Source organism: Gopherus flavomarginatus, chromosome 3 (genome assembly GCF_025201925.1).
Source record: "Gopherus flavomarginatus isolate rGopFla2 chromosome 3, rGopFla2.mat.asm, whole genome shotgun sequence".
NCBI lineage: Eukaryota > Metazoa > Chordata > Testudines > Testudinidae > Gopherus > Gopherus flavomarginatus.
In genome coordinates this window covers 25,614,338-25,628,671 of record NC_066619.1, presented here as the reverse complement: position 1 = coordinate 25,628,671, position 14,334 = coordinate 25,614,338, and the positions used below count along the sequence as shown (strand labels likewise).

At 50.9% G+C, this 14,334-nt stretch overlaps 2 protein-coding genes across 10 annotated transcripts in view; both read left to right on the top strand.

The window, feature by feature from the left end:
- AGXT2 (alanine--glyoxylate aminotransferase 2) overlaps positions 1-14,334 on the top strand; it is a 346,088-nt gene that overhangs the window by 250,556 nt on the left and 81,198 nt on the right. The gene's annotated exons all lie outside the window — the stretch shown is intronic.
- The window catches only part of PRLR (prolactin receptor), a 257,127-nt gene that overhangs the window by 197,603 nt on the left and 45,190 nt on the right, over positions 1-14,334 (top strand). The gene's annotated exons all lie outside the window — the stretch shown is intronic.

Here is a 14,334-nt window from a genome sequence, read left to right as displayed (position 1 = left end):
GAGTGGCGCCACTATGGCGCACCATATATATCCCAGCCAACCCGGCCACCCTTCAGTTCCTTCTTGCCGGCTACTCCGACAGTGGGGAAGGAGGGTGGGTTTGGAATGGATATGAGCAACACATCTCGAAGAACAACAGTTACAAAGGTGAGTAACCATCTTTTCTTCTTCGAGTGATTGCTCATATGCATTCCAGTTAGGTGATTCCCAAGCCTTACCTAGGCGGTGGGGTTGGAGTGAGATGTGGCGGTATTTAAAACTGCTACGCAAAAGGCCGCATCATCTCTTGATTGTCTGACTAGCGCATAGTGTGTGGTGAATGTGTGGACCGATGACCAGGTCGCTGCACGGCATATCTCCTGGATAGGCACGTGCGCCAGGAAGGCTGCCAACGCCGCCTGGAATCTCGTGGAATGTGCCGTGAGGTGGCTAGCGGGGACACGAGCTAGGTCGTAGCATGCGCGAATGCATGCAGTCACCCAGGAGGAAATCCTCTGAGAGGAGATTGGTTGACCCCTCATCCATTCTGCGATCGCCACAAACAGCTGAGGGGACTTCCGGAATGGCTTCGTTCGCTCAATGTAGAAAGCGAGCGCTCTGCGTACATCTAAGGAGTGTAGCTGCTGCTCTCTCCGAGAAGAGTGTGGCTTCGGGAAGAAGACCGGGAGGAAGATGTCCTGGTTGGTATGGAAGGCAGAAACAACCTTAGGGAGGAACGCCGGGTGGGGTCGCAGGTGCACTTTGTCCTTATGGAAGACGGTGTAGGGTGGGTCCACCGTGAGAGCTCTCAGCTCGGAGACCCATCTGGCCGATGTAATGGCCACCAAGAAGGCCGTCTTCCATGACAGGTACGTGAGCGAGCAAGTCGCCAGTGGCTCGAATGGTGGGAGCGTGAGCCTGTTCAGGACCAAGTTAAGGTCCCAGGTAGGAGCAGGGCGGCGTACGGGGGGGTAGAGACGCTCCAGGCCTTTAACAAATCTGGCGACTAAGGGGTGGGAGAATACGGAGCGGCCACCCTCTCCTGGTCGAAAGGCGGATATGGCCGCTAAGTGTACCTTTAAGGAGGATGTCACCAGGCCCTGCTGCTTAAGGTACCAGAGGTAGCCTAGGACCGTGGGAATCGGGGCCTGCGTAGGGTTCACCCCCTGAGTAGCGCACCAGCAAGAGAAGCGCTTCCACTTGGCCCTGTACCTTGAGCGAGTGGAAGGCTTCCTGCTGTTAAGGAGGATATGCTGGACCGGTGCGGAGCAGCTGAGCTCCGCCGTGTTCAGCCATGCAGGAGCCACGCTGTGAGGTGTAGGGCTCGTAGGTCCAGGTGACAGAGCCTGCCGTGATCCTGCGTAATCAGGTCTGGGTGGAGAGGAAGGGGAATTGGAGGGTCCACAGATAGGTCCAGCAAGGTGGTGAACCAGTGCTGTCTGGGCCACGCAGGTGCGATCAGGATTAGATGCGCTTTGTCCCCGCGTAGTTTCAACAGGACTTTGTGCACCAGAGGGAACGGAGGGAAGGCATACAGTAGGTGGCGGGTCCATGGCAGGAGAAGTGCATCCGTGATCGACCCGGGAGAGAGACCCTGAAAGGAGCAAAACTCCTGGCACTTCCTGTTGGACTTGGTCGCGAAGAGGTCTATGCGGGGAAATCCCCACCTCTGGAAGATGGAATGGATGACATCCGGTCTGATCGACCATTCGTGGCATAGGAAGGATTGGCTGAGTCTGTCCGCCAGTGTGTTCTTGACCCCTGGGAGGAAGGATGCCACCAGATCTATCGACTGGGCTATGCAGAAGTCCCAGAGTCGAATGGCTTCCTGACATAGGGGAGACGAACGGGTTCCCCCCTGTTTGTTGATATAATACATGGCCGTTGTGTTGTCCGTGAGTACGGAAACACAACGGCCGTGTAGGCGTCGTTGAAACGCCTGGCAGGCGAGGCGGACTGCCCTTAACTCCCGGACATTTATGTGGAGTGACAGCTCTTGGGACGACCAGAGGCCCTGGGTGCGCAGGTGTCCTAGGTGGGCCCCCCACCCCAGGGATGATGCGTCGGTTGTTAGAGTCATCGATGGTTGCTGTGGATGGAACGGCATCCCCGCGTGTACTAGGGATGGGGTCAGCCACCAGTCGAGGGAGCGGAGAGGGTCGGGGGGGACCGTCACCAATACATCCAGGTGGTCCCTGCCCGGGCGGAATACGGAATGAAGCCATGTTTGGAAGGGCCTCATTCGGAGCCTGGCATACTTCGTCACGTAAGTGCATGCGGCCATATGCCCTAGTAGTGTGAGGCAGGTGCGAGCCTGCAAGCTCCGTATGATCACGACGATCATCTGGAAGCGGGGTTGAGGTAAGTAAGCCCTGGCTTGAGTAGAGTCCAGGGTCGCGCCTATGAAGTCCAACCTCTGTGTGGGGACCAGGCTGGATTTCTCGGCATTGAGAAGCAGGCCTAGCTGGGAGAAGAGGTCCGTAACGGCCTCGACATGTCGCCGCACCTGCGACTGGGAGGACCACTTCAGGAGCCAGTCGTCGAGATACGGAAAGACGTGGATTTTCTGCTGATGGAGGTGGGCGGCCACAACGGCCATGCACTTGGTAAACACCCTCGGGGCCATGGAGAGGCCGAAGGGTAGGACTGCAAACTGGAAGTGCTGATGTCTGACCGTGAAGCGAAGGTACTTCCTGTGCGGTGGAAAGATGGCGATATGGAAGTACGCGTCCTTCATGTCGAGGGCGGCATACCAGTCTCCAGGATCCAGGGATGGGATAATGGTTCCCAGGGAGATCATGCGGAACTTCAACTTGAGCATTCATTTGTTGAGGCCCCGCAGGTCTAGGATGGGTCTCAGACCTCCCTTGGACTTGGGGATCAGAAAATATCGGGAGTAGAACCCCTTGCCTCTCTCGCCTAGAGGTACTTCCTCTATAGCTCCTGCCGTGAGGAGGGAACGAACCTCCTGCAGGAGGGTTTGCTCGTGAGGGGGTCCCTGAAGAGGGACCGGGAAGGGGGGCGGGAAGGGGGTGAGGAAGCAAATTGCAGATGGTATCCGTGCTTCACTGTGCGTAGCACCCAATGGTCTGAAGTTAACCGGGACCACGCCGGGAGGAAGTGGGAGAGGCGGTTGGAGAAGGTAGGGGAAGGATCCTGTCTTGCGTCTGGTATGCCGTCCCCGGGCGCACCTTTAAAAGCCGGACTTGGAGCCCGGTGGTGCCTTGGAGGGCCCTTGGCTTTGGCCTCCCTGGGAGCCGGATTGGCGCCTGCGGCCCCCCCGGCCACGCCGTCTATTGAGGTCCTGCCTCTGACGGGGTGGGAAGTATGGGCGTCGTGCTTGGGGCCTGAAGGGTCTACGCTGGGTGGAAGGTGTACGCATCCCCAGCGAGCGTATGATGACTCGATTGTCCTTCAGGTTTTGTAATTTGGAGTCCGTCTTGTCCGAGAACAACCCTTTCCCGTCAAAGGGTAAGTCATGGACTGTATATTGGAGTTCCGGAGGTAGTGTGGAGGCTTGAAGCCATGAAATGCGCCTCATGGTTATTCCGGAAGCGAGGGTTCTGGCTGCTGAGTCAGCCGCGTCGAGGGAGGCCTGGAGGGAGGTCCTGGCCACCTTCTTACCCTCCTCTAGGAACGCATTAAATTCCGGGCGTGAGTCCTGGGGTAGAAGTTCGGAGAACTTACCCACCTCCGCCCATATATTATAGTTATAACGTCCCAGTAGGGCCTGCTGGTTGGCCACACGGAGTTGCAAGGCCCCAGCTGAATACACCTTGCGCCCCATGAGGTCCATTCGCCTAGCTTCCTTGGCCTTAGGGGCCGGAGCCTGTTGGCCGTGCCGTTCCCTGTCGTTGACAGACTGGACAACTAGGGAGGAAGGAGGAGGGTGGACATATAGGTACTCGTACCCCCGAGAGGGTACCGTGTACTTCCTTTCCACTCCCTTAGCTGTCGGCGGGATGGAGGCTGGTGACTGCCACAGGTTATCGGCGGTAGACTGGATAGTCTTTATGAATGGGAGGACTACCCGGGTAGGTGCATCGGCCGAGAGGATGCTCACTACCGGGTCCTCAACCTCTGGGACCTCCTCCACCGGTAGGTTGATATTAAGGGCCACTCTACGGAGGAGGTCCTGGTGGGCCCTAAGGTCTATCGGTGGGGGTCCTGACGCTGAAGACCCAGCCACTGCCTCATCTGGCGAGGAGGAGGAGGAGGATACTCCGGGGATGAGGGCATCCTGTGCGGTCTCCTGTTCCTGGCCTGGTTCCTGCTCGAGTTGACCCGGGGAGTCTGGAGGCGGCTGTTTGTTCGACTCAACCACGGGGGGGTGGGAAACAGTGGCCTCTGGCACTCGATGTTCTGAGGCGGTAGAACGTGTCTGGGGTATGATGATATGCCCAGGGTGTCCAAAAACCCCACTGTTAGGCACCTGCGTCCTGCGGGTGGGGGTCCTGGAACACTCCCAGCGGTACTTCGGGATCCTGGTCCCGTTCATAGTAGCTACCCGCCTGGGAGGATGCCGACGTGCCTCTAGATGGCCAAGGTGGAGCGGCGAAAGTCGGTGCCGAGGTACCGACAGACCTTACACCTCTGGGTAGTGGTGACCGGTGTCGGTATTGGTGACGGTGTTGAGAGCGAGACCGGGACCTGCGACCGGCTCGGTGCCGGGAGGTCGACCGGGATTCCGAGTGCCTCTGTCTCGATCTGCTCCTGGAGGCGCGGTGCCCACCGCGGTGCCGTGAGCTGGAGCGGTGCCGGGAGTACCGGGTTGACGCTCGGGACGTCGACCGGTGCCGGGAGCCTGACCGGTGCCGGGAGCGTGAGCAGTACCGAGGTGACGGGTGCCGGGAGCCTGAGCGGTGCCGGGGTGACCGGTGCCGGGACCGAGATCGACGTCGAGAGCATGAGCGACGCCTCGATGCAGAGTGTCCGCGGGACCGCGATCTGTAGCGGTGCCGGTCTGCTACGCTGACCGAAGCTGGTCTGGTCAGGGTCGGTTTGCCCATAGAGTGTAGTACCCGCACCGGCGGTGCCGGGGGTAAGGGCAACGGTGCCTCGGTGATCGCAATCAGATCCCTCGCTGCGGCAAACGTCTCCGGGGTAGAAGGCGAAGCAGGCTCTACCACGGTGTGCACTGGGGAGCCGCCAGGTGCCGGACTCGACGGCCCTCGCGGGGTCGGAGTCAACGGTACCGGCTTAGACGGTGCCGCGGCAGGTATCGGTGCTGGGCGATCCGTCTTTGGCGCAGGCTCTGACTGCGAGGCAGTTGGTGGCGGAATGATCTGCGCCTTCGCCGCCTTCAGCCTCAGGGAGAGGGAGCGGCTCGGAGTCGGTTTCGGTGCCGGCTTCTTGGTGGCAGCACTCGGTGCCGTGGCGGTGCCCTTGCTTACCGGCTGACTTGTGCTCGGTGCCGAGGGCGGAGGTGTTGCTTCCTGCATGAGCACCGCTCCTATACCACGCTCAGATGCATGTGTGGTTACTAGGAATGGCTTGTCAAAGTCCGGGGCCCTGAGCACAGGGTCAGACATGAGCGTTGCCTTAAGTTGGGTAAAGGCCTTTTGACACTCATCAGTCCACTTAACGGCATTTGGCTGGGTCTTTTTGGTCAGGTCGGTCAATGGGCAGCGATTTGGCTGTAGTGTGGTACAAATCGCCTGTAGTATTCGGCCAAGCCTAAGAAGGATTGGACCTGCTTCTTGGACCGTGGGACAGGCCACTTTTGGATAGCATCCACCTTGGCCTGTAGGGGGTTTATGGTTCCTCGACCCACCTGGTGCCCCAGGTAAGTCACTCTGTTTTGGCCTATTTGACACTTTTTGGCCTTAACAGTTAGTCCTGCCTGCCTGATGCGCTCAAAGACCTTTTCCAGGTGTAGTAGGTGTTCGGGACAGGAGTCTGAAAAAATGGCCACATCATCGAGGTAGGCAACTGCAAATTCTCCCAGTCCAGCTAGTAGACCATTTACCAGCCTCTGGAAGGTGGCGGGTGCATTTCGAAGGCCGAAAGGAAGGACATTGAATTCATACACCCCCGCATGGGTGACGAATGCTGACCTCTCCTTGGCAGGTTCATTTAGCGGTACTTGCCAGTACCCCTTGGTTAAGTCTATTGTAGAGATGAACTGGGCACGTCCCAACTTTTCCAATAGCTCATCGGTACGTGGCATTGGATAGTTGTCTGGACGAGTTACAGCATTTAGCTTACGGTAGTCCACGCAAAAGCGTATTTCCCCATCTGGTTTGGGTACCAGAACCACTGGAGATGCCCATGCACTGGTAGATGAGCGGATTATACCCATCTGTAGCATGTTCTGGATCTCCCGTTCTATAGCAGCTTGGGCATGAGGAGACACTCGGTAGGGTGGGGTTCTGATTGGGTGAGCATTACCTGTATCAATGGAGTGGTATGCCCGTTCAGTCTGTCCTGGGGTGGCTGAGAACAATGGGGCGAAGCTAGTGCACAGCTCCTTGATTTGTTGCCGCTGCAGACGTTCCAGGGTGGTTGAGAGGTTCACCTCTTCCACGCCACCGTCTTTTTTCCCGTCGTAGTAGACACCGTCAGGCCACTCAGCATCATCTCCCTGGACTGTAAACTGACAACCCTGTAAGTCTCTGGAATAGAAAAGCTTGAGAGAATTAACATGGTACACTTTAGGCTTTAGTGAGGAATTGGGAAATGCTATGAGGTAGTTTACAGCTCCCAGGCGCTCTTGGACCGTGAATGGCCCTTCCCATGATGCTTCCATCTTATGGGCCTGTTGCGCCTTTAAGACCATAACCTGGTCTCCTACCTTGAAGGAACGTTCTCTGGCATGTCTGTCATACCAGGCCTTTTGCTCTTCTTGAGCATCCTTTAGGTTCTCTCTAGCAAGGGCTAAAGAGTGTCGGAGGGTGCTTTGTAGGTTGCTTACAAAGTCCAGAATGTTAGTTCCTGGAGAAGGCGTAAACCCCTCCCATTGCTGTTTTACCAACTGTAATGGCCCCTTAACCTCGTGACCATACACAAGTTTAAATGGTGAAAACCCTAAACTGGGATGTGGTACAGCCCTGTAGGCAAACAGCAACTGCTGCAACACTAGGTCCCAATTATTGGAGAATTCGTTGATGAATTTTCGTATCATGGCCCCCAAAGTTCCATTGAACCTTTCCACCAGGCCATTGGTTTGATGGTGGTACGGGGTGGCAACCAAGTGATTCACCCCATGAGTTTCCCACAGTTTTTCCATGGTCCCTGCCAGGAAATTAGACCCTGAATCTGTAAGGATGTCGGAGGGCCAACCTACCCTGGCAAAGATGTCTGTTAAGGCCAGGCACACAGTGTTAGCCCTGGTGTTGCCTAGAGCTACTGCTTCTGGCCATCGGGTAGCAAAGTCCACTAAAGTCAGTACGTACTGCTTTCCTCTGGGCGTCTTTTTTGGGAAAGGGCCCAGAATATCCACAGCTACTCGCTGAAATGGGACCTCAATTATGGGGAGTGGCTGGAGAGGGGCCTTGACCTGGTCTTGAGGCTTACCCACTCTTTGGCATACCTCACAAGACCGGACATACTTGGCAACATCCTTGCCCATCCCCTCCCAGTGGAAGGACTTCCCCAACCGGTCCTTGGTTCTGTTCACCCCAGCATGGCCACTGGGATGATCATGGGCTAAGCTTAAGAGCTTCCCCCGGTACTTAGTTGGAACCACCAACTGTTTTTGCGGCTGCCATTCTTCCCGGTGTCCACCAGAAAGAATTTCCTTGTATAAAAGTCCTTGGTTTATAACAAACCGGGATCGATTAGAAGAGCTGAGAGGCGGTGGGGTGCTCCGTGCCGCCGCCCACGCTTTCTGAAGGCTGTCATCCGCTTCCTGCTCAGTCTGGAACTGTTCCCTTGAGGCTGGGGTCACCAGTTCTTCCTCAGACTGTGGACTTGGGCTTGGTCCCTCTGGAAGCGATGTAGGTGAGGGGGTTGTTTCTGTTGCTGGTGAACCGCTCTCCGCTGGTGCACCTGAGGGTATTTCAGGCTCTGGCTGAGCCTTTTGGGTATGGCTGTCTTTTGCTTCTGCCAGTTCTGGCTCGCTGGCGCCCACTGGCGTTGAGTTTGAAGATGTGGTTGCACTTGCTGGTGCTGGTTGCTGTTCCAGTTCCGGGCCTGGGACTGGAGCTGCTGTGGCTGTTTCAGTGGTAGGCATGGAATCCGGGTCCACTACCTCTGTCTGGGTCTCTGGTAACATAGACGGGGCGTCTGTGGACGGCTCAGGAACAGGAATGGGTCTGGAAGCTTGCCTGGTTTGGCTACGTGTAACCATTCCCACTCTCTTGGCCCGCCTCACCTGGTTGGCCAAGTCTTCCCCCAGTAGCATGGGGATAGGATAATTGTCATAGACTGCAAAAGTCCACATTCCTGACCAGCCTTTGTACTGGACAGGCAGTTGAGCTGTAGGCAAGTCTACAGCTTGTGACATGAAGGGGTAAATTGTAACTCTGGCCTTTGGGTTGATGAATTTGGGGTCAACGAAGGATTGGTGGATAGCTGACACTTGTGCCCCCGTGTCTCTCCACGCAGTAACCTTCTTTCCGCCCACTCTCAAATTTTCCCTTCGCTTCAAGGGTATTTGAGAGGCATCCGGGCCTGGGGATCTTTGGTGTGATGGTGGTGTAATGAATTGCACTCGCATGGTGTTCTTGGGACAGTTGGCCTTGATATGTCCCAGTTCATTACACTTAAAGCATTTTCCATCTGATGGGTCACTGGGCCGAAGTGAGTTACTGGAGACTGGTGAGGTGGAAGAGTAGGGCGTCTGTGGCTTGACTTGGGTTGTATGTGGGGTCTTTGGCTGTCCTCGGTTGTAGGGTTTATGGTCTGTGTGCCCCCTGGGGTAATCGTTCCCCTTGACAGTAGCTTTCTTGCTTTCTGCCAGTTCCATCCATTTGGCTCCAATCTCCCCTGCCTCAGCGATATCTTTGGGATTTCCATCTTGTATGTACCGTGTGATGTCTTCAGGAACACCATCCAAGAACTGCTCCATTTGTATGAGGAGGTTCAGTTCTTCCAAGGTTTGAATGTTGTTTCCTGTTATCCAGGCCTCATAGTTTTTTGCAATGTAGTAGGCGTGTTTGGGAAATGACACCTCTGGTTTCCACTTTTGGGTTCTGAAACGCCGACGGACATGATCTGGGGTTATCCCCATTCTGTATCTGGCCTTGGTTTGAAAAAGTTTATAGTCATTCATTTGCTGCTTAGGCATTTCAGCTGCCACCTCTGCTAAAGGTCCACTGAGCTGTGACCTCAATTCTACCATGTACTGGTCTTCGGAAATGCTGTACCCAAGACAGGCTCTTTCAAAATTTTCCAAGAAGGCCTCGGTGTCATCACCTGCCTTGTAGGTGGGAAATTTCCTGTGCTGTGGAGCAATAATGGGCGCCGGGTTGTTAGGGTTGGCTGGCACAGGCAGCCCAGCTTTTGCCAACTCCAGTTCATGTTTTCTCTGTTTTTCCTTCTCTTCATTCTCTTTTTGTTGTTTTTCCATTTCTTTTTGGTGCTTTTCCATTTCTCGGCGGTGGGCCAACTCTTCTTCTTCTTGTTTCCTTCGGTGGGCGAACTCTTCTTCTTCTAGTTTTCTTTTGTGTGCTGCCTGTTTGATTTGTTCTTCTCTTTCTTTCATCTCCATCTCTTTTTGTTTTATTTCCAGTTGTCGCCTGTGTTCAGCTTCTTTGATTTGTTCTTCGGCCTCAATTTTTGCCTTAGAAGTCATGGTTCCTGTTTTCTGGTGTTGGGGTGCCCTCCGGTGTTTATTTTCTGAACTGCAGGTTCTCTGTTGCCTCCTGGAGTCTGCCTAGCAACAGTGCCTTTTTTCCCTTTCTCTCTCTAGCTAATGTTCAATGAAGGGAAACCAGAAAAACCACTTTATTTGCATGCATATAAGTGCTGGTACTTGCCTCCTAATGGGAGGGCTATTGCATGACAAAAGACCCTTAACAGTCTGGTAATGGCTTCTTGCTTAACATGCAAGCCACAAACTGCCAGAGAGAGCAGAAAAAAAAAATTCTCTCTGGTTCCCTTTTAAAACCAACTGTTTCTCTCTGCTAAAAAGCACTTAGCAGAGAAAAGAAAAATATAATATTCCTACTGGCTTCTGGATTCTGTCTATATCCCACCAGCTGCACCATATCATAACCTTAGTCCCAGATTTGGACCTTAGCGTCCAAAATATGGGGGTTAGCATGAAAACCTCCAAGCTTAGTTACCAGCTTGGACCTGGTACCTGCTGCCACCACCCAAAAAATTAGAGTGTTTTGGGGCACTCTGGTTCCCCTGAAAAACCTTCCCTGGGACCCCAAGACCCAAATCCCTTGAGTCTCACAACAAAGGGAAATAATCCTTTTTCCCTTCCCCCCTCCAGGTGCTCCTGGAGAGATACACAGACACAAGCTCTGTGAAACTACACAGAGAGACTCCCCCTCTCTGTTCCCAATCCTGGAAACAAAAAGTACTTTCCTATTCCCCCAGAGGGAATGCAAAATCAGGCTAGCAATCCAACACACAGATCTCCCCGATTTCTTCCTCCCACCAATTCCCTGGTGAGTACAGACTCAATTTCCCTGAAGTAAAGAAAAACTTCAACCGGTCTTAAAAGAAAGCTTTATATAAAAAGAAAGAAAAATACATACAAATGAGCTCTCTGTATTAAGATGATACAACACAGGGTCAATTGCTTAAAAGAATATTGAATAAACAGCCTTATTCAAAAAGAATACAAATCAAAGCACTCCAGCACTTATATTCATGCAAATACCAAAGAAAAGAAACCATATAACTTACTATCTGATCTCTTTGTCCTTACACTTAGAAACAGAAGATTAGAAAGTAGAACTACTTCTCCAAAGCTCAGAGAAAGCAGGCAGGCAGAAAACAAAGACTCAGACACAAACTTCCCTCCACCCAGAGTTGAAAAAATCCGGTTTCCTGATTGGTCCTCTGGTCAGGTGCTTCAGGTGAAAGAGACATTAACCCTTAGCTATCTGTTTATGACACAGGGCCGCTTCCATAAGGAGCTGTCTTAATCTAATGTCACGCTCCTTCTTGGTCCTCAGCTTGAAAGACTTGTAGATTGAGCACTTGGCCAATAAGTGCGACTCCCCGAGGCACTTCAAGCAGGAGTCATGGGGATCTCCAACTGGCATGGGCTCGTGACAAGCCAAGCACTGCTTGAAGCCCGACGAGCTGGGCATGAGCTCCGGCTCCCGGTGCGGGGAATGGGGGGGTGTCCCCGATCCCCTCAAACTACAACTAATAATTACACTAATAACACTAGATAACTGACTAACTAATAACTATATATATATATATATGTACAACAATAAACTATAACTACTATATACAACGATAGCAAAATGAGCTGCTAGGGAGTGTGGAGGTCAGCGAAGCCGCGCTCCACAGTTCCAACGACCGACACGGGCGGTAAGAAGGAACTGAAGGGTGGCCGGGTCGGCTGGGATATATATGGGGCGCCATAGCGGCGCCACTCCAGGGGGCGCCCAGCCGACCCGCCTGGGTTGCTAGGGTAAAAGTTTCTCCGAACGTGCACGCGGCGCGCACACACCTAACTGGAATGCATATGAGCAATCACTCGAAGAAGAATTAAAAGGTACAACGCCAAAAGTGAAATCTCTGCAAGCTGCATGGAAACTTTTTGAAGACACCATAATAGAGGCTCAACTTAAACGTATGCCCCAAATTAAGAAACATAATAAGAGAACCAAACAAAGTGCCACCGTAGCCAAACAAAGTAAAAGAAGGAGTGAGAGGCAAAATGGCATCCTTTAAAAAGTGGAAGTTAAATCCTAAGAAAATAGAAAGGAGCAAGAACTCTGACAAATGAAGTGTAAAAATATAATTAGGAAGGCCAAAAAAGAATTTGAAGAACAACTAGCCAAAGACGCAAAAAGTAATAGCAAATTTTTTTTTAAGTACATCAGACGTCTGCTAAATAACCTGTGGGGCCACTGGACGATTGAGATGCTAAAGGAGCTAAAGCCATTGAGAATTCTTTGCATTGGTCTTCATGGTGGAGGATGTAAGGGAGATTCCCAGCCTGAGCCATTCTTTGTAGGTGACATATGTGAGGAACTGTCCCAGATTGAGGTGTCATTAAAGGAGGTTTTGGAACAAATTGATAAATTAAACAATAAGAAGTCACCAGGACCAGATGGTATGCACTCAAAAAATCTGAAGGAACTCAAATGTGAAATTGCAGAACTATTAACTGTAGTCTTTTATCATTTAAATCAGCTTCTGTACCAAATGACTGGAGGATAGTAATGTGACATCAATTTTTAAAAAGGGCTCCAGAGGTGATCCTGGCAATTACAGGACGGTAAGCCTGACTTCGATACCAGGAAATGTGGTTGAAACTATAGTAACGGACAATATTGTCAGACATATAGATGAACATAATTTGTTGGGGAAGAGTCAACATGGTTTTTGTAAAGGGAAATCATGCCTCACCAACCTGCTGGAATTCTTTGAAGGAGTCAACAAGCATGTGGACAAGGGGGATCCAGTGACTATAGTGTACTTAGATTTTCAGAAAGCCTTTGACAAGATCCCTCACCAAAGGCTCGTAAGCAAAGTAAGCTGTCATGGGATAAGAGGGAAGGTCCTCTCATGTAGGTATATATGGTCAGTTTTCAGAATGGAGAGAAGTAAATAGTAGTGTCCCCTAGGGGTCTGTACTGGGACCAGTCCTATTCAACATATTCATAAATGATCTGGGAAAAGGGGTAAACAGTGAGGTGGCAAAATTTGCAGATGATACAAACTACTCAAGATAGTTAAGTCCCAAGCAGACTGCGAAGAGCTACAAAAGGATCTCTCAAAACTGGGTGACTGAGCAACAAAATGTCAGATGAAATTTAATGCTGATAAATGCAAAGTAATGCACATTTGAAAACATAATCCCAACTATACATATAAAATGATGGGGTCTAAATTAGCTGTTACCATTCAACAAAGAGATCTTGGAATCATTATGGATAGTTCTCTGAAAACATCAACTCAATATGCAGCGGCAGTCAAAAAAGTGAGCAGAATGTCGGGAATCATTAAGAAAGACAGAAAATATCATATTGCCTCTATATAAATCCATGGTACACCCACATTTTGAATACTGAATGCAGATGTGGTCACCCCATCTCAAAAAGGATATATTGAAATTCGAAAGGGTTCTGAAAAGGGTAACAAAAATGATTCGGAGTATTGAACTGCTTCCATATAAGGAGAGATAAATAAGACTGGGACTTTTCAGCTTGGAAAAGAGACGACTGAGGGGAGATATAATTGAGGTCTATAAAATCATGACTGGTGTAGAGGAATTAAATAAGGAAGTGCTATTTACTTCTTCCCATAACACAAGAACTAGGGATCACCAAATAAAATTAATAGGCAGCAGGTTTAAAAAAAACAAAAGGAAGTATTTTTTCACACAAACGCACAGTCAACCTGTGGAACTCTTTGCCAAAAGATGTTGTGAAGGCCAAGACTATAGCAGGATTCAAAAAAGAACTAGATAAATTCATGGAGAGTAGGTCCATCAATGGCTATTAGCCAGGATGGACAGGGATGGTGTTCCTAGCCTCTGTTTGCCAAAAGCTGGGAATGAGCGACTGGGAATGGATCACTTGATGTTTACCTGTTCTGTTCATTCCCTCTGAAGCACCTGGCATTGACCACTGTCAGAAGACTGGATACTGGGCTAGATCGACCTTTGGTTTGACCTAGTATGGCCATTCTTATATTCTTCTTCTGTGTACTGCACAGTTTTAAATACAGAGGTGACACTGTGTGTTTCAGGAGCAGCTTCCATTTTGTGTTTCAGCTCTGATGCAGAATGTGAAGAGTCACTATATATTGTTTCTCAGGAAGACTTAGGGTGAAATACTAGCCACACAGAAGTCAATTGCAAAATTTCTATTTACTTCAGTTGGGCCAGGATTTTTACCCTTTCCATGTTTTTCCTTAATCTGAAGTAAAAGTAATCTAGACTGAATAATACTTATTTTGATCTATGTATGTAGGAAATTGTAACAAATATCTGGAGTGGTTTTGTAGGTTGAAGTGGGGAGGGAAATTTTAACCACATGTAGGGCTATTGGGTTTTTAACAGATGAACTTAATGGGATTTGAGCACATGTTTTAAGTGCTTTGCTGAATTGAGGCCTTTGAGATCACATGGGTCTGAAGAAGAAAAGTGTATTTTCCCTCCTTCTCTCTCTCTTTAGTCATCTCAGAAGACATAATAAAATGAATATTTCCAGTTAGTCACTTGTGTGACTTAGTGTTTACCAATGATATGTTCATGATTTCATCACCAGT